The sequence below is a fragment of the Nilaparvata lugens genome, chromosome 3, assembly GCF_014356525.2.
Source record: "Nilaparvata lugens isolate BPH chromosome 3, ASM1435652v1, whole genome shotgun sequence".
Lineage (NCBI taxonomy): Eukaryota > Metazoa > Arthropoda > Insecta > Hemiptera > Delphacidae > Nilaparvata > Nilaparvata lugens.
In genome coordinates this window covers 98770248-98793250 of record NC_052506.1, presented here as the reverse complement: position 1 = coordinate 98793250, position 23003 = coordinate 98770248, and the positions used below count along the sequence as shown (strand labels likewise).

Below are 23003 nucleotides of genomic sequence, written 5' to 3'. Positions count from 1 at the left end.
CTTCTAATCTTTTGCACTGTCCTATTTTTACTTTCCCTTTAATTCCCAGCATAGTAATGTTGTTGAATTGCTCCACTTCTGTCTGTGTGAATGGGGTGTCTTCCAAGTTTTTCCATACATCTGACAAAAATTTTAGATTTTGTATTTTTGGAAATATGTTACCATTATAGCTTGTCATGCCATTGGTGGTAATTTCACAAATAGTTTCTCCCCTTGGTAGACAAATAATTTCTTTTTGGTCATTGTATGGGATTACAAAATAACCCACTTTCTTAAGGTCTTCTATTGCATTGTATGCATTTAGAAAAACATTTTTGTGATACCCTTTCACAATGTACACATGTTTTGAGCCTTCCTTTTCTCCTAAAACACCTAGATATGGAAATTTTCCCTTATTATTTACAGAAAATGCAGTCACATTATAAACCCCACTAGGCTCAAAATTCCACCAATGTGAATAAAAATATGGTTCAAGTTGCTCTCTCAAATTCTCAATCTCCTTCTCAAATTAAGTTGTTTGTGCTGCTCCTTTATGCTCTCTGTAGCCTCTAAAAACTCTACCTTTCTATGTTTGAGATTAATCTCATCCAACTCTAGCTTACACTTTCTGGTAGATAGTATTGTGATTGGAGACAGAGGTTCTATCTCCTTCACAGGAAAAGGTGCAAGCTTAGAGTTAACATTTGTTCTTTTTCTCAAAACTTGTGGTGTTACATTACTCGTTTTTACAAGACCTAGCTCCTCTAGGTTAAACTCTTTGGATATTGTAGAGAAAGCTGTGGTTGACTTGGAGAAATAAGTATCACCACTCTTAATATAACACTTTTGTATAAAACTAATATTGTCCTTGTTGTCTGTATCCTCGAAAATTTCCACATAATTAATGGGTAGTAGATTAAAGCTAAATGCAGAGATTACATAGGATATTATTTTATTTCATTGTTGTGGATTGGTAGGCAGATTTAATTGTACTACAGTCAATTTCTTGGTATTGCCATTTCCCCAGTAAACATATTGTAAGAGATTGTTAAAAACCAAACAACAGCTATTCTTTAAATTGTTTGTCAGTTTAGTCCACATTTTAGCTAAGGATACAGAAAATATAGCAGCATTTTGGAAATGAATCTTACTGTCATTTAAGAGTGACAAGCAATCTTGAATAGGGTAAAATTGATTAGAGCTATAGTTATTTCTAATGCTGTAGTTATAAATTGTTGCTTCCAAACGAGTAATACCATGCATTTTAGCCAAGTCAGAGGTAAAGGTTTCAGGGGTGCCCAGCCCCCCCAAGGGCAATTGCGCATGCCCCCCACAATCCAATTGTAATGCCCCCCCCCCATTACAAGTGTAATGCCCCCCCCCCAAAGTACCCCAATTCTAATTCTACATTATAATCTTCCAAAGGCCATTATTTACCTTTGTTCTTGTGAGGAATTCTTTATGTTTTCATAATATTGTAAAAATATATACCATCGTCTCTTATCTCTTTCAAAATAGAAATGGAGTATCTTTTTGATATTATTTTTGAGACTAGCAGTGCACCCGGTCTTGTTCAGGAGGACTAAAAAGTACTATATTACATCAGGAAAAACTACATGACAAATATTTCTTAGGATATTAAAAGATAAGTAAGGGTGGCTTTGCTTTTTAAATGTGAAGGTTACTTATAAAAAGTTGAATAATAATATAATTGATATTCTTTTATTGCAAAAGAATATTGCATAGCAATTTTGGTGAACATTCATACAAATTTGGAACGATTTTATTCATACAATATATAATGTCAGCAAGTTAAGGTATTCTAAATCCTATACTATTAAACAAGCAATTTCTGTTTAGATGTTTATATGTTTGTATTTCACCGGATCTCGAAAACGGCTCTAACAATTCTCACGAAATTCAGAACATAGTAGGTTAATAATATAAAAATTCGATTGCACTGATTCTCTTCGCTGGGGAAACTTGCTGAAGGACATTAAAAGAATTTATTCATCCTTGGAAAAACAGCTGATAATTTTGTTGTCTGTTGATGATGGAAGTGAGTGAGCGACAAAATTATGACTCAGCTGTTAAACTTTTTTACCTAATTCAATCAGGTAGTGAGTGGCAGTTGTACAAAAGCCGTTTAAATTTTAATCCTGATTAATACCAGTAGAACCAATCAGATAAGCTATCTTTTTGAGATGGTCTTCTGTGATTTGGTTCACGTGGAATTAATCAGGATTGAAATTTAACATGCTTTTGTGAGAGAAATTTTTGTATTCCTCTGAGAATTAATCTCAATCCACTGTGATTAGATAGAACCTTTCTGTATGAACTATGAATATTCATTATAATTTCTTCTTTCGTAATAATTTTTATATGCTTTTGTAGGTACTCCAGAGCGGAGCTCGGTGCCCGGATATTAATCATAAATTGGAACAGGTTGTCACTGATGTTGTGTTGTTGGTAGTATTTACTTTTTAACATTACAGGAGTAAATAACACAAGTCGAACAAAATGTATCTTTAAATGGTTCGGTTTTTGGAATAAAGATATCATCTGAACAAGTACATTTTGTAAATTCTATCTATTAATACCAAATATCGGGGCACCCAGCTTTGCTCGTTATTTATTCATTGATAAACAGAACTCAATTCTTTGGAATGGTTGGGGAAGGACTAACAGGCACAGCTCAAAACTTTTTCTTCCCCGAATTTTGATTTATACACTATAAAATTTATAGTTGGAATATTTAATATTCCAAAAAGTAGGTTATGTTTCATACACTTGAATTCAAGTGAAATTTTCAGTCCAAATATTTGAAAACATAAAAGTTCTAATTTAGATTGTTTACATACCAAATTGAATAACAAAATAACACTCACTAATCACTTAGAACTGTAAAATAATAATTAACTTTGAATATTATGATATATACCATCTCATGTCAACAAATCAGATTATTGTATTTTGATCGAGTCAATTAAAATTTCTAGATTTCTCGCGAGATACGATAAGCTAATTGATTACACAGCTGATCTCCCACAATGGCACACGCATCTTCTGTTATCGACAGATGATGGAATCATCATCTGTTTTTCCAAGGATGAATTATCCTCTCCATGTCCTTCAGGGAGTTTTCTCAGAGATGAGACCTAGTGCAATCGAATTTTGATATCATAAACCTACTATATTCCAAATTTCATGAAAATCGTTAGAGCCGTTTCCGAGATCCGTTGAACATAAATAACCATATAACCAGATAGCCAGATATAAAAATAGAAAAATATAAACAGATATACAGAAATTGCTTGCTCAATATAATAGGATAACAACTTATAGTTCAGTCAAATGGTCGTTTTCAGGAAACAGCCCCGAAAGAATTTTTTTTGATGGTTCTACCTGTATTTTGGGGTGCTAAATTCTAATCTGAAATTTGCTGACACACCAGAGGGCGACTTCACCCCCAACATTTTCCACTTTTTTTAAGTTTACCATTTAATCTCGAGAACCTTGAATTTATCGAGAAAAAGCATTCTCTATATAATATCAAAGATAATAACATTTCCTATGAATTGACTGGTCGCACAGGACTACTTTTTGGATTTTTTATCTGAAGTGTTCCACAAGATACACAACTTTAAATGTGCGAGAAATTTGTGATATTTCCCCATTTTCACAGTTCCGCATATGCAACATTGCGTATCTTGTGGAACACTTCAGATAAAAAATCCAAAAAGTAGTCGAGTTTGTGATGAATTTTCTCCTCTTTTCACTCCCATGAATTATACTTCTGTTTTCAATACCGTTAAAAAGTTACAGCCAATTGAATGATGCTCTTTATTTTCTCACTCTTCTTGTGATTTTACTGTTATTAAAGAGTCTCTGAAATGAGTACAATACATGATAGAAACTTGCGATTGGTCTTAAATGAGAGAAAATTTCATGCTCTATAAGCTGAGTTGACTTAATAGATCTTGCATCACTGTTTATATCAAAAAACTGTCGAGACTGTGAAAATGAAAAAATATCGCAAATTTCTTAGTTTTTTGAATCAAACGTATCTTACTTCACGATTATATTTTTACAAAAATCATTCACCTCACATAAAAGAGGAGATAATTTTCTCTAAATCAAGACCAAGTATCATTCTTAGTTACCGAGACACAAAGTTTTGAATATAGAAATTGGTCATTTTTCTATGCATTGAAATATGGGCTAAAATACACTAAAGGAGGAATTTCCTATTTTTTAAACAAATTTTAGTGGGATGATACATGATTTTCAACCGCCTTGACGAGCTGATATGGACGAGCTGTAGTACGAGGAGATGTGATCATTCAGTCAAAAGTTATAAGTGTTTGAAGTTTTGATCCTGGACGTATCCTTATGTGTGCCCCCCACTAGGAAATACTGAAATCTAACTAGTGATTCTCATAGAACATAACCCTCGTAAGGTGATTTCAACCGAAATATGTTTCTTTTTTGTTAGGAAGGCCATGAAAAGGTATTATAATGAAAATTTGAATTTTGGCTGTGGGACATGATTTTCTATTTTTGGGTGTATTCCCCCTCCCACCACTACCAAATTCAAAAATAGGTACCTAAGGAACTCTGTTCAGAATTAATATTATCAATTCACTTGATGTGTGGCTTTCTATCATTACTAGAAAAAGATCCTAGTTGTATAGGGTAGAAGTGGTAGGTTTGCATAATTTTGAAAACCCCTTAAAAAATACCCCTTTTTTGAAAACTCTTAGCTCCAGAATCAAAATTCATAGAGTCCTGCACGACCACTCAATTTATTGAAAATTCTATTATCTTCAATTTGTTTATCTATTTATCTATGCTTTTTATGAATGCTTTTTCTCGAAAAGTTAAAGGTTCTCAAGATTAAATGGAAAACTTGAAAAAAGTCCGAAATTTTGGGGTGTTTTGGGAGTGAAGCCGCCCTCTGGCATGTCAGCAAATTTCAGATTAGCATTCAGCGCCTCAAAGCCTCAAAATACATATAGAACTGTCGCAAAAAATTCTTTTGGGCTGTTTCCTGAAAAACGACCATTTGACTGGACTATACAAAACAGAAAAAAGTAATGAAGCATTACAATAATTACTTGATCACTGTGTGCTAAATAGAGTGTAAATTTGAAAGATTGAAATTGGCTTCATTTGATATTTTTCACAAATTTTTGACAAGAGAAGTTTTTTCTTCTGTCAAATTCACTAGAGTTTGCGATGTTGTTCATAATTCATTCCCATTTCAGAGACATTAATATCATCATGAAACACCTTCGAAATTAAAATAATGATTAGAATAAAATGTACATTACAATTCAACTTATCAGTGTGCTTTTAAGAAAATTAGGTTGCAACAGCAAGGAAACTCAAATACAGGACCATTTAAAATTAAAATTAAGCAAAGGAAATCAGAATAATAGTGGATGATGAAGCTATAATTTATTTTCGTCAAAGATTTACCTTCAAACTCATAGGCTTAAAATTACTAGAATTCCTGCATACAACATATTATCAATTGTTTTTTTTATGCTTTATATTGAGTTAAACTTTGCAAAATATAACATTGTAAAGGTGGGAAAAAGTATTAAAATTAACTACATTGGGATATCTCTATTTAATACCTTGATTTTCCAGCCATGATTCAAAATGTTGACATAAAATATAAAAAAAAATCATGCCCCCCCCCAAAAATGTTGATGGCGCAAATTGTGCCATGCCCCCCCCCCTTGTGAGCACCCCTGAAAGGTTTCACATAATCTTGTATCTGGACAGGCAATAAAGTCTACAATATGGTTACCTAGCTGCTTATTTACTTCAGGGCTTGTCATTTGACAAATAAACTTATTATAAATTTTTACTCTCACATTATTATTAACCCAAGTCAAGCAATCAATTCCAACAGTTCCATCATTATTCACAATTACATTATAGTCTTCTTTATATTCTCCTTGGAAACAAAAACAATGATTTGGAGTTAGAAAATCACACATTCCACTCTTGTTAAATATTCCAGCAAAGTCCTGTGTTATGTCCAAGTCCAGAAGATAGAAATATTCCTTCCTAAGCTGCTCCAATATTGTTGGTAACTCCTCCATTAATGTAGCAATGGGGACATCAGCAAGCTCTACTTTGTATGGTATCCCCACTGGATTGTAGTAAGTTACTTCTGCTGCACTTCTCTATAGTTGTCCTCCCCAAGCAGTTGTAGAATCTTCTTTGACATATCGCTTCCACTGTCCAATAAGTAAGGCAACTTTGCTTTAACTCCATGCTTAGCTGACACCATTTTGGAGAATTTTCCTCTCAAGTACAAATTGAATGATCCACATATTCTTTAGAATAAAACGTCTCTTATCCAGTTCTTGGCAGTCCTCCAAACCACAAACCTTTACCAGCATAATATTGTCACAAAAGGGTTCTGTTATAGGCACAAGATTTGATTCATCCTGCACAGTTCTTCTCCAGCAGTGTAATCAATTTTCCCAATGTCTGTAATAAGGTTGTCATTGCACAGATTTTCTGTCAACAGCCACAAACCAAACCACTCATTGGTAGGCTTTATTTTATTACCACAGAGCTGAGAAACACTAAACACTTTGGAAGAAGCCATGTTCACTGCTTCGCTGCTACTATCAAACTGAGCGAATGTGACAGAAAGAACTTATTCATTTTTAAATATACACCCAGTAGGAATAAGGAAAGAGTAACTTTCTGTTTGATTTGACCATAGATATGCTTTGATGTATGTATAATAATTTAAAAATAAAGAAAATTATTGTGACATTGAGTGTTGACATTGACCTCTCCCCCCTTCTCCTCATTCCTCTCTCATTTTTTTTCTCAGGAGGAGGAGAACAGAGGACAGAGGAGGACAATGGAGGAGGACAAAACAGGACAAGAGGAGGAAGAAACTCTCCATTTTCTGTAAATAATAAGGGAAAATTTCCATATTTAGGTGTTTTAGGAGAAAAGGAAGGCTCGAAACATGTGTACATTGTGAAAGGGTATCACAAAAATGTTTTTCTAAATGCATACAATGCAATAGAAGACCTTAAGAAAGTGGGTTATTTTGTAATCCCATACAATGACCAAAAAGAAATTATTTGTCTACCAAGGGGAGAAACTATTTGTGAAACTACCACCAATGGCATGACAAGCTATAATGGTAACACATTTCCAAAAATACAAAATCTAAAATTTTTGTCAGATGTATGGAAAAACTTGGAAGACACCCCATTCACACAGACAGAAGTGGAGCAATTCAACAACATTACTATGCTGGAAATTAAAGGGAAAGAAAAAATAGGACAGTGCAAAAGATAAGAAGAGTTACCAGAAGGTACAGAGTTGGTCATTATTGCAATAAAAGAAGTGTACAATAGAAACAAGATATGGTATATTTTACAGTTTGAGAACCTGGAAGAATTGTATGTGTCTAACTATTGGTTAGAGGAGGAATTTGACAGCTCTAACATTGATTTGAACTATAAAATTAGAATTAAGCTAGATGTTCTGAAGCATAACCCTAGTAGACATAAGGAAAGAGTTGTATTTTGTATTTAATTTAAGGTATTGTAAATAGTGGAAAATGTGAGCAGAGAAGGTTGTAATCCAATGTGACATCATCCAGGCTAAGAGCAGTGATGGGTGGAGACAAGGTCACATGATAGGGGGAGGAGTGGGGGTCGCTGAAATTGCATCGCCGAAAGTAAAGTAAGGTGATTTTTTACCTATATGAGTATTCAAAGATACATAAATAATTGGTGATGGTACTTCGTTTATTAAATAACTGCTAGGAACCTTTGGCAAAAATTCGTAGATTATATGTTTTTTTTTTCCATCAGAGTAACTACCACATGCTAAATTACACTCGAGTACAATACTGCCAATGCTTGTTATGTTAACCAAATGCTGGGAATAATGCCATTTATTTGCTTGCAAAACAACATTATCAAAACCGAGTATCTTAGCAATCGAATCAGCATGTGTTAAATCAATAGCTTTATCAGAATGAATTTCATATAGGTAAGAAATCACCTTACTATACTTTCAACGAAGGCTGTTTCAACGACCCCCACTCCACCTCCCCCTGTCACATGATCACACAACATGTCACATGACCAGTCTTTGACAGCATCCAAATCCTGTTGCCTCAACAATGTTACTATAAATACCACTGCATTGATCTGTATTCCTTCAGTTTGATAGTGGCAACGGTGCAGTAAACATGGATACTTCTAAGGTGTTTAATGTGCCTATGCTCTGTGGTAATAAAATCAAGCCTACCAATGAGCGGTTTGATTTGTGGCTTCTATCAGAAAACTTGTCCAACAACAACATTGGAAATATTGATTACACTGCTGGGGAAGAACTGTTTGTGCAGGATGACTCAAATCTTGTCCCTATTACAGAACCTTTTTGTGACAATATAATGCTTGTGAAAATCTGTGCTTTGGATGATTGTGAGGCAATGGAGAAGAGACATTTTGTTCTAAAAAAGGATATATATGTGGTTGGTAAAGACAGTTATGGTGATTTCCTTCTTTACCCCCACCCCTCCCTCTTCATCGTAGAAGGAAGCAGCCAAAAGCAGCTTCCCCCTCCAGTTTCAGTTGGCATGAAGTGCACGAAGCTACAACATCATTGCTGCTTTGAAGCCCCGGTTTCAACTGCATTTTTCTTCAGTTTTTCAAGTAAGTTTTCGTTTATAATCACACAGCTCTTTTCTTTTGTTCACCCGCGGTCCTCCACTTGTAAAATTTCTGTTCCTAATCACCATAATTGGTCCTATTCGAGTCAGATTAGATCAGTGTTTTTTGGAAATGCATTCCGCTCATTGTCAGTGTCTGTACGTGTCGTGTTATTTAGATGTTTTTAAATTTTAAAGTCCCATTGTTTTGAGCTGTGTGATTCGGTAGTGTGTGAACTCAAAGTAAAAATTCCATTTATTTCAACTCAATGCATTGCACGGTTCAAAAGTTATTGAATTTCAAAGTTTCAACCCAAGCCATAGTCGGACATTTTGGATTTTGTTTCTATTTCAAAATCAATCAATTATCGAACTTCGTTAATGATCGGCAAAATTCGGTTTAATCAGTGTCACGTGATCGATCCCGTGAATCAATCAACGTCAAGTGCAGGAAGGAGAGAGAGCTACTCACGCAACAGAGCCAAGCAGACGACCACAACAAGGCCTGTATCAACCTTCCTTATTCCATTCCTTGCACATTGTGTATTGTTCTTGTTTGCAACGCACTTCGCAACCGTTTCAGTATCACTTCCTCTCATTAACAAAAAAAAAAAAAAAAGTCAGACCATGGAGATACCTCGCTCACTGAATCGCGTATTTTACACTATACAACTCAAAATGCAACCACCCAGGAAACTAATATCAATGTTACAGTCAAAGCTGAGGATCCCACTATGGAGTTGAAGCTTTCAACAATAAGAAGAAACAGAATTATTATCAAAATAGAGTCAGCAATCAAATCCTTATCAAACAATCCCTCTGAGCGTATGATTCTAGATTTAAGAAATGATTTTCTAACATTCGAATCAATTCAAGACAACATCACAGAACTTGCTTTATTAACTGATTCAGTTGATGAGAATTATGATGTTATGGGCGAGAAGTTTCTTGAACTCTATTGAAGGTACGCTTCATTTTGTAAACAGCCAACAATTGAAACTGTACAGCAGACCAATCCTAGTTCTAACATCAATTTACCACAAATAAAGCTGCTTAATTTTAATGGTGATATTGAACAATGGATCGAGTTCTTGAACATGTTCAATGCGATTATTCATACAAACAGATCACTTTCAGATATAGAAAAATTTCATTATCTGAAATCCAATGTGTCAGGCTCAGCCACTCAAATGATAGCTCATTTGTCTCTATCAAATGGAAATTATCTTATCGCCTACACTCAGTTGTGCGACAGATACTCGAATCCAAGAAGATTATGTTCGTATTACATCGATCAGTTACCAGAGTTTAAGCAAATAGATAAGCCCGATTATTTGTCATTAAGAACATTTGTTGACACTCATTCTGTTTGTATTTCTGCTCTCAAAACACAGCAGATTCCCGATTTGAGTGACTTTATTCTGTTATCGCTGTGTTTAAACCATTTGGATAAATGAACTCGACTTGAGTTTGAAAGTAAGATAGCTGATGTCATTCCTAAATATGATGACCTAATGAACTTTTTAGTGTCTAGAACTCATATGCATGAGTTAGGTTGGAGGGAGCTCAATGGTTGGGCTGGACTGCATTTGTTAGTGTTAAAACTCAATTTGTATCATCCTTGATCTTTGAACTTAGCGCGTTGCCAGTATAGCCAACGTTTGGCAGATTTAGTCTGCATTGTTTTCAATATTAGTATCTTTGTAATAATTCCAATTTGTTGTCTAGTATTAGTTGATTAATTTTAAATTTGTCCTTTTTCACTTGCCTTTGAATAATATTTGTGTTCTGTATCTTTATTCTTGCATTTCTCACTTGCTGAAACCATTGTAGGTAGGTTTTGCTCCACTCGGTTTGTGTAGTGCTGGTGTGCTGCTTTTTTGTTTTCAACTCGATTCCGGAATGTGGGAATTGGCCAGCTCTTGTTTCAAGTTTCGAATTTGAATTTATTCCAGCTGAATATTCAGTACTTTCATGTTTCATTGGCATATTTGCGATAAATATTGGCCTAATTCAATCAAACAACTTGTATGTCTTCACGGATTGTGTTTGAATCTCAAACTTCTGGTAGGTGTAACCTCACTTTCAATTTGAACATGCTTTTCTGAACTCAATTTTTAGAATTTAGTTTAAAGCTCTTTCCAATTTCACATTGTTCATCTATTTCAATCTTTTTTAAAAGATGTCAATTTAGAATTTTGATTTCCATTGCATTTCTGCAAAATTCCAAGATCATCAAGATTGCTTGATGTTTCTACAAATCTTTATTTCATATTCTTGTTTTCAAACTCTTTGTACTCTGAACTCTGTGTAGTTCAGAGCGCTGTTGCTACAGTCAACACATTTTCTTACCATAGGGTATTTTCTCTTCCTCTGTCCACAGTTTGGATTTTGGGAAACTCAATCAATCTCTATCTACATCTCTCGAATCAATCTGCTACCGAATCTGTTCTACAATTCTACCTACGATCGAATCTACCAATAAAGGTCTGCAGTTTCTATTGACAGTCGAAATTGCATCCACTTTGGGGTTCCATATACCCTCCCACTCACTTGGTCGACTGTGCAATTTGGCATTCCACTTTGGGGTTACATATACCCTCCCACTCTCTGGCCGGTATGGTGATGATGATTTCCATTGCCGGAGCATTTCTTACAAATGCCTACAATCTTCGACAGCTTTCGACATCCTCAAGATATTCAGGTTGAGTAATTGTATATTCATCATAAATTTGTAATATCATCCATTCTTATTCATTCATCTGTCTATTTTCATTCATTCATTATCATTCATACTGCTATTGTTCATTTACTTATATAGATTTATCTTACTTATGAGCTGTGCCTACAAAGGCAATCAAAGAGTTTGTCATTTCAGGACATTGAATAATATTCAAAATTTTGAATACAAAATCATTTTATTTTTTGAATTTGTTTTTTCACAATTTAAAAGTCTTTACAATTGACATCACATTCAACTTATGTATTTTGAAACTTACATCACAATTAATTCAACAATAAAAATAACAATTATTCACTATTTGATTTTGCAATTATTCGCATTACCTATTGTTTTGGTAGGACGAGTTGTATTCAGGACTCAGCCTACCTGGTCCTCTATCAATTCTGCTACCAGAAAAGTTATTTTGATAGATATTAGGAGTATATTTATCATTATAAGTTTGGTCCTCCGGGCCGGATACTTCATATTGACATATGCTTAGAAAATACATTCATTCTTATTCATTATTTTACATCACTTGTGTAATGATTATTGTCTTATACTTTTATTCATAGTGTTTATTTCTGTATGTTCAAGGGTAATATTTGTATGGAGTTGCTCATACTGATACATTCAACCAAGCACTTATGTCATTGTTCCCAACAATTGGATACAACACCAGTAGCCATCCAGTGTAAGAGGAGGTCGAACATTTTCAATTGAGGTATCATTCCAATTTTCAATATGCCTCCTAAAGGCAAACGAAACAGCCTTCTCACTGTGAGAAGTGGCATCATTAAAAATCTATCTTGGCTTTATACTGAATATTTCAATTTTAAAATCAATGATGAAAATGATTTTCAAAAACTACTAGCAGTCAAAACTAAATTGCTCAACTTTGAGCAGCGTTATGATGAGATAAGCCTGGAATTTGATTCAGATGACATTGATGACAATGAACATCAAATTGTCACAGAAAAATTTTTAATGTTAATTGCTAATGTAAATACAATTTTGAAAAATTATGATTCACAGCAGCAAGTTGCTACATTTCAAGCACTGGCAATGGGACATCAGCATCACCATCAATCGCCATCTGCTTCAGTGACTGCTAATAATGTCAATTCTCTGCCTTTGCAACCCACTATGCCTATTTATCAAGGTCTACAATTACCAATGGTACCGTTACCAGAATTTTCAGGTTCCTTTGATTCATGGCTTGAATTCCGTGATACCTTTTCCAATATGGTTATTGAAAACCAAACTTTGGCTCCAGCTACAAAGCTGTATTATTTGCGCAAAGCTCTCAGTGGTGAAGCCCTTGCACGCATTCAGAATATTCCTCCAGGGAATGGAAACTTTGAGCTTGCATGGAATCTGCTTACACAGAGGTACAATAACCCCAGATTAATTGCAAGTACCCACATTCAAGGTATTGAATCACCCCCAGCACTCAAGAAAAATTGTTCCAAATCTCTTAGAGCTTTCATTGATCACTGTAAATGTCACATTAATGCTTTAGAAGCGCTCAAATTGGATGTTCAAATTAAAGATTTACTTTACATGCAAAAAATCACTTCTCAACTTGACTCTAATATCTTGCGCGAATGGGAAAAACGCATTGAAATAAATGAAATCCCTACTATGGATAAACTGTGGGAATCTCTTGAAAATCAATGTAAGGTAATGGATGCTATTTCATCTCATAGCCCCTCAAATCCACCAACTAATCAAAAGGTTTTTACTCAAGCTACTTCAAATGCACCCAATGTTAGGCAAAATACTCGTCCTTTTGCTCAAAATAATACTCTGAATAATTTTCAGCCATCAGTATCCTGTCAATTTTGCAATGATCGATCTCATGGGATTTTCAAATGTGTCAATTTTTCAAAGATTCCCATCAATCAACGTTATGATGCAATCAAAAGGAAAGGGTTGTGTTTCAATTGCCTTAATCCTTACACTGACAATCACAACTGCTCTTCAAAGAGATGCCAAAAATGTGATAAGCGACATCACACTGTTCTACATGATTCCTTTACTAGCAATTCAGGAGGTAAGAATGTTGTTTGTTTCTAATGTGATTCAGTCTCAGAATGAGTGCACCGTTTCTAGTGCCCATTCATGTTCAGCATCAAATTCAGTTAGCTCACAATCTGATAATTCAGAAACAACAGTTGTTTCACATGCTGCTTCATCCATCATTTCTAATAATAAGTCATCAGTTCAAGTATTACCTACCGCAGAGGTTCTGGTTGTTAGTTCAAATGGTGAATTAATTGCATGTAATGCTTTAATGGACACAGGAAGTGATTGTTCACTCATCACTCAAGAGTTGGCTGATAGATTAGCTCTTCCTTCTCGTCATGTAACTAATCTGATTAATGGAGTGTCCAGTATGCAAGCCAAATCTACAGTTGTTCACTCAGTATTAATAAAATCATCTGATCATACTTGGTCAACGCAACAAGAATGTATTGTTGTTGAGAAATTTGCCTCATGTATTCCTCGTGTCACAATTGATCTTAACTATTACAAGATTCCAAGCAATATTCGACTTGCAGATCCAAATTTTCATAAATCTAAGAAAATTGATATCCTATTGGGTATTGACGTTTATGCCGCAATCATGACTGGCAATCAAATTATTGTGTCACCTGATGTTCCAATCCTACAAAATACAAAACTTGGCTGGATTGTTCTTGGCTCTTGCAATTACCTAAATCAGTGTCACTCAAAAAATCATCTAATCAATTTGTTACCAATTTTGTCTCCACAGCTGAAGTCTCCAATCAGTTGGAAACCTTCTGGAAGCTGGAAGAAGTCTCTTCAGTTATTCCTGTCTCTCCTGAGTGTGCTAGGGTTGAAGCACACTACAAAGAAAATACCATCAGGCATGAAGATGGTCGTTTCCAAGTGTCCTTACCTCACAAGGATTCATTTGCCACCCTTGGTCATTCAAGGACTCAAGCTATGAAACGTTTCCATTCATTGGAAAAAAGATTTCTTAAAGAACCTGAGCTCAAACCTCAATATGTTGAATTTATGCAGGAATATGATGATTTAGGTCACATGCACCCTGTACCGCCACCAGCCCCTGAGGAACCAGGGGCCACCAGCCCCTTCTATTCTCATGTAGCTATTCTAGCTCCCAATACAGTTCTTGTAAATACTGCAGTTGTTTCACCTTTATCCATTATTTCTGAACGTGTTTCCAATAGTTTTAAAATTATTCGTGTCACTGCTTATGTTCTGCGTTTTTTACATAACATTCGTCAGAAAGTTGCTGATCGCCGTACTGACGCCCTTTCAGTTGATGAAATTGAAGATGCTGAAATTCATCTATTGAAGGCCATTCAAGCTGAAGCATTCCACAAGGAGTTGGAAATTTTACGTGCAAATGATGAGTTGAATGCCTCCAGTAAGTTTCATTCTTTGTCTTTGTTCATTCACTCTGATGGCCTCATAAGAGTAGGAGGACGTTTAGCTAATGCTAATATTGATTTTGATTTGAAGCATCAGATATTGCTTCCTGCCAATCACAAATTCACCAAGGCACTGATTTTTTATCATCATAACAAATTGTGTCATGCTGGTGTGCAAGCAACCATGGCTGCAATCAGACAACGGTTCTGGATACCATCAACAAGGCGTACTGTTAAGAATGTTCTGCGAAAGTGTATCAAGTATTTTCGTTTCACTCATACTCAAGCTGCACAATTGATGGGTCAATTGCCCTCTGTGCATGTAAATATTGATTTTCCATTCATGAATGTTGGTCTAGACTATGCTGGACCTTTTAGTCTCCGTATTGGTGGTCCAAAGTCATGGACATTTGGTAAAGCCTATTTTGCATTTTTCATTTGCATGATAACTCGTGCTGTACATATAGAAGTAGTATCAGAGCTGTCCACTTCAGTCTTTCTGGCTGCTCTCACCCGTTTCATCTCAAGACGAGGTATTCCAAGGAATATATATTCAGACAATGCTACCACTTTTGTGGGTGCAAATAATGATCTCAAAGAGTTAGGTGACTTCCTCAACTTGCCTAGCAATCAACAAATACTTCAAAATTCAGCTGCATCTTTGCACATTCAATGGAATTTCATTCCCTCAAGAGCTCCTCATCATGGTGGTCTGTGGGAGAGAGGAATAAGAAATTTCAAGAGTATATATAAAATTATTGCTTTCAAACATATTTGGAATTTTGAAGAAATGTGTACTCTTCCTGCACAAGTTGAAGCTATTTTGAATTCTTCACCTATTGTTCCATTGTCTGAGGACCCTCTTGATCTTCAATTTTTGTCACCTGGGCATTTTCTCATTGCGCGCCCACTCAATGCTTTGCCTTCTCATGAGCAGAAATTCAAACATGTGAATTTTCTTGCACGTTGGAATAGACTTGCTGAAGTCACAAAGGAATTTTGGCAACAATGGTCTGAAGAATACTTAGTTACTCTTCAGAAAAGACATAAATGGTCTTCTTCATCACCCAATCTTCAAGTTGGCACTCTTGTGCTATTGAAGGATCCTGGGACACCACCAACACTCTGGAAGCTTGGACGTATTACAGAGGTTTTCCCTGGCTCCGATGACAAGGTTAGAGTCATCCAGGTTCTAACTGACTCTGGTGTTTTCAAACGTTCTATTGCTAGTGTTGCACCTCTGCCATTAGATGATAGCGAATGATGCAAATCTCTTTAACATATTTTTTCTTTCTTCTTTGTTTTACAATTCTTCTAATTGCAAAACGGGGCCCAGTCTATGTTAAAACTCAATTTGCATCATCCTTGATCTTTGAACTTAGCGCGTTGCCAGTATAGCCAACGTTTGGCAGATTTAGTCTGCATTGTTTTCAATATTTGTATCTTTGTAATAATTTCAATTTGTTGTCTAGTATTAGTTGATTAATTTCAAATTTGTCCTTTTTCACTTGCCTTTGAATAATATTTGTGTTTTGTATCTTTATTCTTGCATTTCTCACTTGCTGAAACCGTTGTAGGTAGGTTTTGCTCCACTCAGTTTGTGTATCGCTGGTGTGCTGCTTTTTTGTTTTCAACTCGATTCCGGAATGTGGGAATTGGCCAGCTCTTGTTTCAAGTTTCGAATTTGAATTTATTCCAGCTGAATATTCAGTACTTTCATGTTTCATTGGCATATTTGCGATAAATATTGGCCTAATTCAATCAAACAACTTGTATGTCTTCACGGATTGTGTTTGAATCTCAAACTTCTGGTAGGTGTAACCTCACTTTCAATTTGAACATGCTTTTCTGAACTCAATTTTTAGAATTTAGTTTAAAGCTCTTTCCAATTTTACATTGTTCATCTATTTCAATCTTTTTTAAAAGATGTCAATTTAGAATTTTGATTTCCATTGCATTTCTGCAAAATTCCAAGATCATCAAGATTGCTTGATGTTTCTACAAATCTTTATTTCATATTCTTGTTTTCAAACTCTTTGTACTCTGGACTCTGTGTAGTTCAGAGCGCTGTTGCTACAGTCAACATATTTTCTTACCATAGGGTATTTTCTTTTCCTCTGTCCACAGTTTGGATTTTGAGAAACTCAATCAATCTCTCTCTACATCTCTCGAATCAATCTGCTACCGAATCTGTTCTACAATTCTACCTACGATCGAATCTACCGATAAAGGTCTGCAGTCTCTATTGACAGTCGAAATTGCATCCACTTTGGGGTTCCATATACCCTCCCACTCACTTGGTCGACTGTGCAATTTGGCATTCCACTTTGGGGTTACATATACCCTTTGAATACAAAATCATTTTATTTTTTGAATTTGTTTTTTCACAATTTAAAAGTCTTTACAATTGACATCACATTCAACTTATGTATTTTGAAACTTAAATCACAACTAATTCAACAATAAAAATAACAATTATTCACTATTTGATTTTGCAATTATTCGCATTACATATTGTTTTGGTAGGACGAGTTGTATTCACGACTCAGCCTACCTGGTCCTCTATTAATTTTGCTACCAGAAAAGTTATTTTGATAGATATTGGGAGTATATTTATCAGTTAGTTTGAGTTAGGCTTTGCTAGGTTGGGGATAATAAAAAACTCAGTTCAGAAAGGTTTGGGTTGAAAAAGGTTAGGTTAGGAGAGTTTTGGTTAGGGGAGGTTAGGTTGGAAAAATTTTGCATAGAAAGGATTCGGTTGGGAAGTCTTAGCTTAGAAACACTTAGGTTGAGAAAATCTTACATTGGGAAAAGCTTAGGTTAGGAAACTTTCGGGTTGGGAAACAATTAGGTTGGAGAAAGCTTTGGTTAGGGAAAGCTTTGATTTGTGAAAGCTTAGGTTAGGAATAGCTTTGGTTGGGGAAAGCTTCGATTAGGAAATGCTTAGGTTAAAAAAAACACAAGTTAGGGAAAGCTTAGGTTAGGGAAAGCTTAGGTTGGGGGAAAATTGGTTAGGAAAAGCTAAGGTTGGGAAAATCTAAGGTTAGGGGAAGCCTACGTTAGGAAAAGCTCAGGTTAGGAGAAGCTAAGGTTAGGAAAAGCTTTGGTTAGGGAAAGCTTAGGTTAGGAGAAGTTTAGGTTGAGAAAAGCTTGGGTTAGGAATAAGCTAAAGTAGGGCAAAGCTTTGGTTAGGAAAGCTTAGGTTAGGAGAAGCTAAGGTTAGGAGAATCTAAGGTTGAGTAAAGCTTAAGTTAGGAAAAGCTTTGGTTGGGGAAAGCTTTGGTTAGTGAAAGCTTAGGTGAGGAAAAGCTTTGAGTAAGGAGAAATGTAGATTAGATGAAGCTAAGGTTAGGAAAAGCTTTGGTTAGGAAAAGCTTAAGTTGGGAAAAACATAGGTTAGGAAAAGCTTTGGTTAGGAAAAGTTAAAATTGGGGTAAGCTTAGGTTAGGAAAAGCTAAGTTTAGGGGTAGCTTTGGTTAGTGAAAGCTTAGGTTGGGAAAAGCTTTGAGTTAGGAGAAACCTAGGTTAGGAGAAGCTTGGGTTAGGAGAAAATCAGGTTAGGAAACTGTTGGGTTGGGAAAAGATAAGGTTAGAGGGAGCTTTGGTTAGGAAAAGCTTTAGTTAGAGAAAGCTTTGGTTTGTGAAAGCTTAGGTTGGGAAAAGCTTTGGTTAGGGAAAGCTATGATTAGGAAATGCTTAGGTTTGAAAAGCACAAGTTAGGGAAAGCTTAGATTGGGAAAAAAAAAGGTAAGCTGAGGTTAGGATAATCTAAAGTTAGCTGTTAGCCCATGTTAGGAAAAGATAAGGTTAGGAAAAGCTTAGGTTGGGAGAAGCTGAGGTTAGGAAAAGCTTTGGTTAGGAGAAGCTTAGGTTGAGAAAAGCTTGGGTTAGGAAAAAGCTTAGGTTGGGAAAAAATTTGGTTAGGGAAGCTTAGGTTAGGTGAAGCTAAGGTTAGGAGAATCTAAGGTTTGGTAAAGCTAAGGTTTGGGAAAGCTTAGGTTAGGAAAAGCTTTGGTTAGTGAAGGCTTAGTTGAGGAAAACCTTCGAGTTAGGAGAAACTTAGGTTAGGAAAAGGTAAGGTTAGGAGAAGCTTAGGTTGAGGAAAGCTCAGTTTAGGAGAAGCTGAGGTTAGGAAAAGCTAAGGTTAGGAAAAGTTCAGGTTGAGAAAAGCTTGGGTTAGGAAAAAGCTTAGGTTGGGAAAAAATTTGGTTAGGAATGCTTAGGTTAGGTGAAGCTAAGGTTAGGTGAAGCTAAGGTTAGGAGAATCTAAGGTTTGGTAAAGCTGAGGTTTGGGAAAGCTTAGGTTAGGAAAAGCTTTAGTCAGTGAAGGCTTAGTTGAGGAAAACCTTCGAGTTAGGAGAAACTTAGGTTAGGAGAAGGTAAGGTTAGGAGAAGCTTGGGTTGAGGAAAGCCCAGTTTAGGAGAAGCTAAGGTTGGGAGAAGCTTTCGTTAGGAAAAGCTTAGGTTAGGAAAAGTTCAAGTTGAGAAAAGCTTAGGTTGGGAAATCTTTGGTTAGTGAAGGCTTAGTTGAGGAAAACCTTTGAGTTAGGAGAAACTTAGGTTAGAAGAAGCTAAGGTTAGGAAAAGCTTAGGTTGGGAAAAGCTCAGGTTAGGAAAAGCTTTGGTTGGGAAAAGTTAAGGTTAGGTAAAGCTCAGGTTAGGAGAAGCTAACGTTAGGTGAAGTTTAGGTTAGGGAAAACTTGGGTTAGGGAAAGCTTTTGTTAGTGAAAGCTTAGGTTGGGAAAAGTTTTAGGTTAAGAAAAGCTTTGAGTTAGGAGAAACTTAGGTTGGGAGAAGCAAAGGTTAGGAAAAGCTTAGGTTAGGATAAGCTTAGGTTAGGAAAGAGTCAATTGTTAGGGAAAGCTTAAGTTGGAAGAAACTAAGGTGAGGAGAAGCTAAGGTTAGGTAAAGCTTATGTTAGAAAAAGCTTTGGTTAGGGAAAGCTTTGGTTAGTGAAAGCTTAGGTTAGGAAAAGCTTTAGGTTAGGAAAAGCTCAAGTTAGGTGAAGCTAAGGTTAGGAAAAGCTTAGGTTAGGAAAATCTCAGATTCGATAAGCTTAGTTTAGGGGAGATTTGGTCTTGGCCCAGGCTCAGTAAGCTTTGGTCAGACTTGTTCAGGTTAGTAATTATTTGACTTGATTCAAGAGTTCATTCAATTAAAATTTATCATTGTCATAAGAAAATGTGATCAAAAGTAATGGCTTGTACATTGTTCACCACTTCTTCAACTCCTAGTTCTTAACTTTAAAGTTCTTTCCATACTCCAAGAGTCTCTACTTTTGAAAAATCTCTTTATCTGAACTCTTGAATCCTATCTCAATGTTCAATTATTCTATTCAATCATCTTAATTACTATAAATGTAAATGACTTGAACCTGACATAAATTATTGACCAGAACATAATTGTTTATTTTTTAATGTTTAAATTAGTATTTTAGGATAAAATTTATATTACCGACACCTATTTTTTCTTCCTCTTCAATTTGAAAAAAATTGATTGATATCTTCAAAAATAGTTGAGTTACAGTTGTGCAATACAATATTGTGAGATACAATTTTGTTAGTCACATATACCAAAAATTACCAATTTCTGTTCTGTTTCAGGGTCAGCTTTAGAAACTTAATGTTAATTTAATAAAAAAACTCCTCATATTGAATGAAAAAGACTAAGAAATTGTCAAAAAACCACTGATTTATTGATAATTAGAAAGACCGGTTTCGGTTATTACACCATTGTCAATCTCTGATAAACATTAAAAAAAAAAAAATGAAAAACTCCTCTGAATAATATCTAATTTCTATTTGTTTCACCGATTAATCAATTATATTGTATTCCAATGTCCATGCTTGCCTGCAGTTACCTCTTCAATCACTTTCGAAGAAGTTGAATTGATGCGAACATTCATTCGAGCAATCGCTTATTTTGAAATCTTTAATTCGGCCATAATAATTATGAGTCAGCTGTATGCTATTGGCTTCATTATTCACAGTTCATTCTCTATTGTTAACATAACCTCATTCTTCATTGTTGAGTCTTACTTCAGAAATTCAAACGGTTTTTTTTTTAATGTTTTAATTAGTTTTTCAAAATAAAATTCATAGAAGCAACACCTATTTTTCCTTCTTCTTTCATAAAAAAAAATTTAGTTGATACCTTCAAAAATAGTTGAGATAATAATATATTTAGAAGCTTTTCTTAGATTAAGCTTCTTCTAACTTAAGCTTTTTCTAATCCAAACTTTTCCTAACCCAAGCTTTCCCCAGACCCAGCTTCCCCTAACCTAAGCTTTTCCTAACCTATGCTTTTTCTAACCTTAGCTTTTCCTAATCTAAGTTTTTTCCTAACCTAAGCTTTTATTAAGTTGAGCTCTTTCTAATGCAAGTTTTCCTAACCCATCTTTCCCTGACCTAAGATTTTCTCAGACCCAGCTCCCCCTAACCTAAGCTTTTCCAACCTTAGCTTTTTCCCAACCTGAGCTTTTCCTAACCTCAGCTTTTCCTAATCTAAGCTTTTTCTAACCTGAGCTTTTTTTCCTAGTATAAGCTTTTCCTAAATTAAGATTTCCCAAACCTAAGCTTTTCCTGACCCAAGTTTCTCCTAACCTAAGCTTTCCCTAATCTAAGCTTTTCCTAACCTAAGCTACCCCTAACCTAATATTTTCCTGATCCAAGCTCCTCCTAACCTAAGCTTTCCCCAATCTAAGCTTTTTCTAACCTAAGTTCTCCATAGGTAGCAAAAAAATGGAGTTGCAATATTTCTATTTGCCCAAATATCTTGAACAATTTTGTGTTTAGGCAATCAAGTGACTGAAGATTTTTCCTTTAAAATTTATGATTCTACTAAATCCGATAGTTTAAAATACCTATTAATCATCATGGAAACAGGTTAACCTTTTATAAAGCAAAAAAATTGCATTTTTCTGTACATTTTTTGCAATATCTCAAAAACTACTGAAGTTACGAACCTGAAATTAGTTTCATTGGATTCCTCGTCAAACTTTACATAAGATTGCACTAGTTTAAAACATTTTGTAGCCATAAAAAATTATTAAAAATAAAAATTGATATAAAAATTTTGAACTTTTCACCATGTTTTTTCAGCTAATACTTGGAAATCGACAACAATGTTATACATGGTTGATCCCGTCTTGATCTCCTCTATCGATCTATGTAGGTCTCAATGCTAGATTCTGCGGCCCATAAACTAAAGTGCCCCCCTCTTTATTGCCATCTTCATCTCGTACCCTACCAAAAAACATTACTTTAAAAAATAGGTACCTAATAATTTTTTGACCATCTCCTTCAGTTATCTATTATCCATAACTCCTTCTCTACCTAATGTAATATTCATTTATTTTTTGCTGAGAGTTACTCTCCCATAAGCACGTTTGTCCAGGCTTTATGCTATGGTACAGAATGAGGCATCATAATTTCACACAGAGAGTGCCTATTTCTACTATACGGTATTTAATATCAATTAATTTTGACAATTTTCACCTGTATATTGTTTTTTTTTTTAATCCTGGAGGTTCTTTGGACGGTTGACAGACATGGGATTTCAAAAAAGAACACTCGTGTGCAAATCAGGAGATCAGCCGGCTATTTGAAATCGCCTACAATTCAGATAAGTTATTCTGGGATTAAGTATGCCTTACTTACTAACTTACTTCCGGTGTCTTCCTCACGGTCCTAGGAGCAGGGAATCGTCAAAGGTTTTGATCTCCTCTATTGGGGTTGTCATCAGGTGTGAAGAGTATTCTATAATCTAAGATGTTGTTGATATGTGTGGTCATCAGTAAACTCTCTTGTCGTATAATAAGGCCTTTTTACTAGATATTTCTTGAGCTTTTGTGCAAAAACACCATGGTCCTAAATTTATTTCAATTCTTTCTTAACAGGTTAAAGAGGCGGGCTCCTGAGTATGCTGGTGAATCAGCTCTATTTCTTGAGCTTGTGCTGTTGTAGGTCTATGTTGTTGTTGTTTTTGTGTTGTACTCATGTCGCTCAACTCTCCGGATCGGGCTTGTCTGTTTAGCCAGGGCTACTACCTCGAGGACATACAATGACATGACAGTCAGTATACCATGTTGAGTGAAGAGTGTCCTGCAATGATTCATCGGATTCATTCTTAAAGGTGTGGGCACACAGATGCTTACGAATTCGTTGCA

The 23003-nt window shown here is 35.4% G+C and overlaps 1 protein-coding gene across 3 annotated transcripts in view; it reads left to right on the top strand.

Moving 5' to 3' along the window:
* The window catches only part of LOC111048543 (uncharacterized protein PFB0145c), a 138175-nt gene that overhangs the window by 14320 nt on the left and 100852 nt on the right, over nucleotides 1-23003 (top strand). Inside the window, exons 1-2 of one of the 3 annotated variants that reach the window (XM_039425266.1) lie at nucleotides 10599-10756; nucleotides 12009-12135. The exons of 1 other annotated variant lie outside the window; for it this stretch is intronic. The gene's annotated coding sequence lies outside the window, so the exon portion shown is untranslated. Of the gene's footprint in view, nucleotides 1-10598; nucleotides 10757-11560; nucleotides 12136-23003 lie in introns of those variants that run through there. One more of the 3 variants, XM_039425265.1, reaches the window with a different exon arrangement.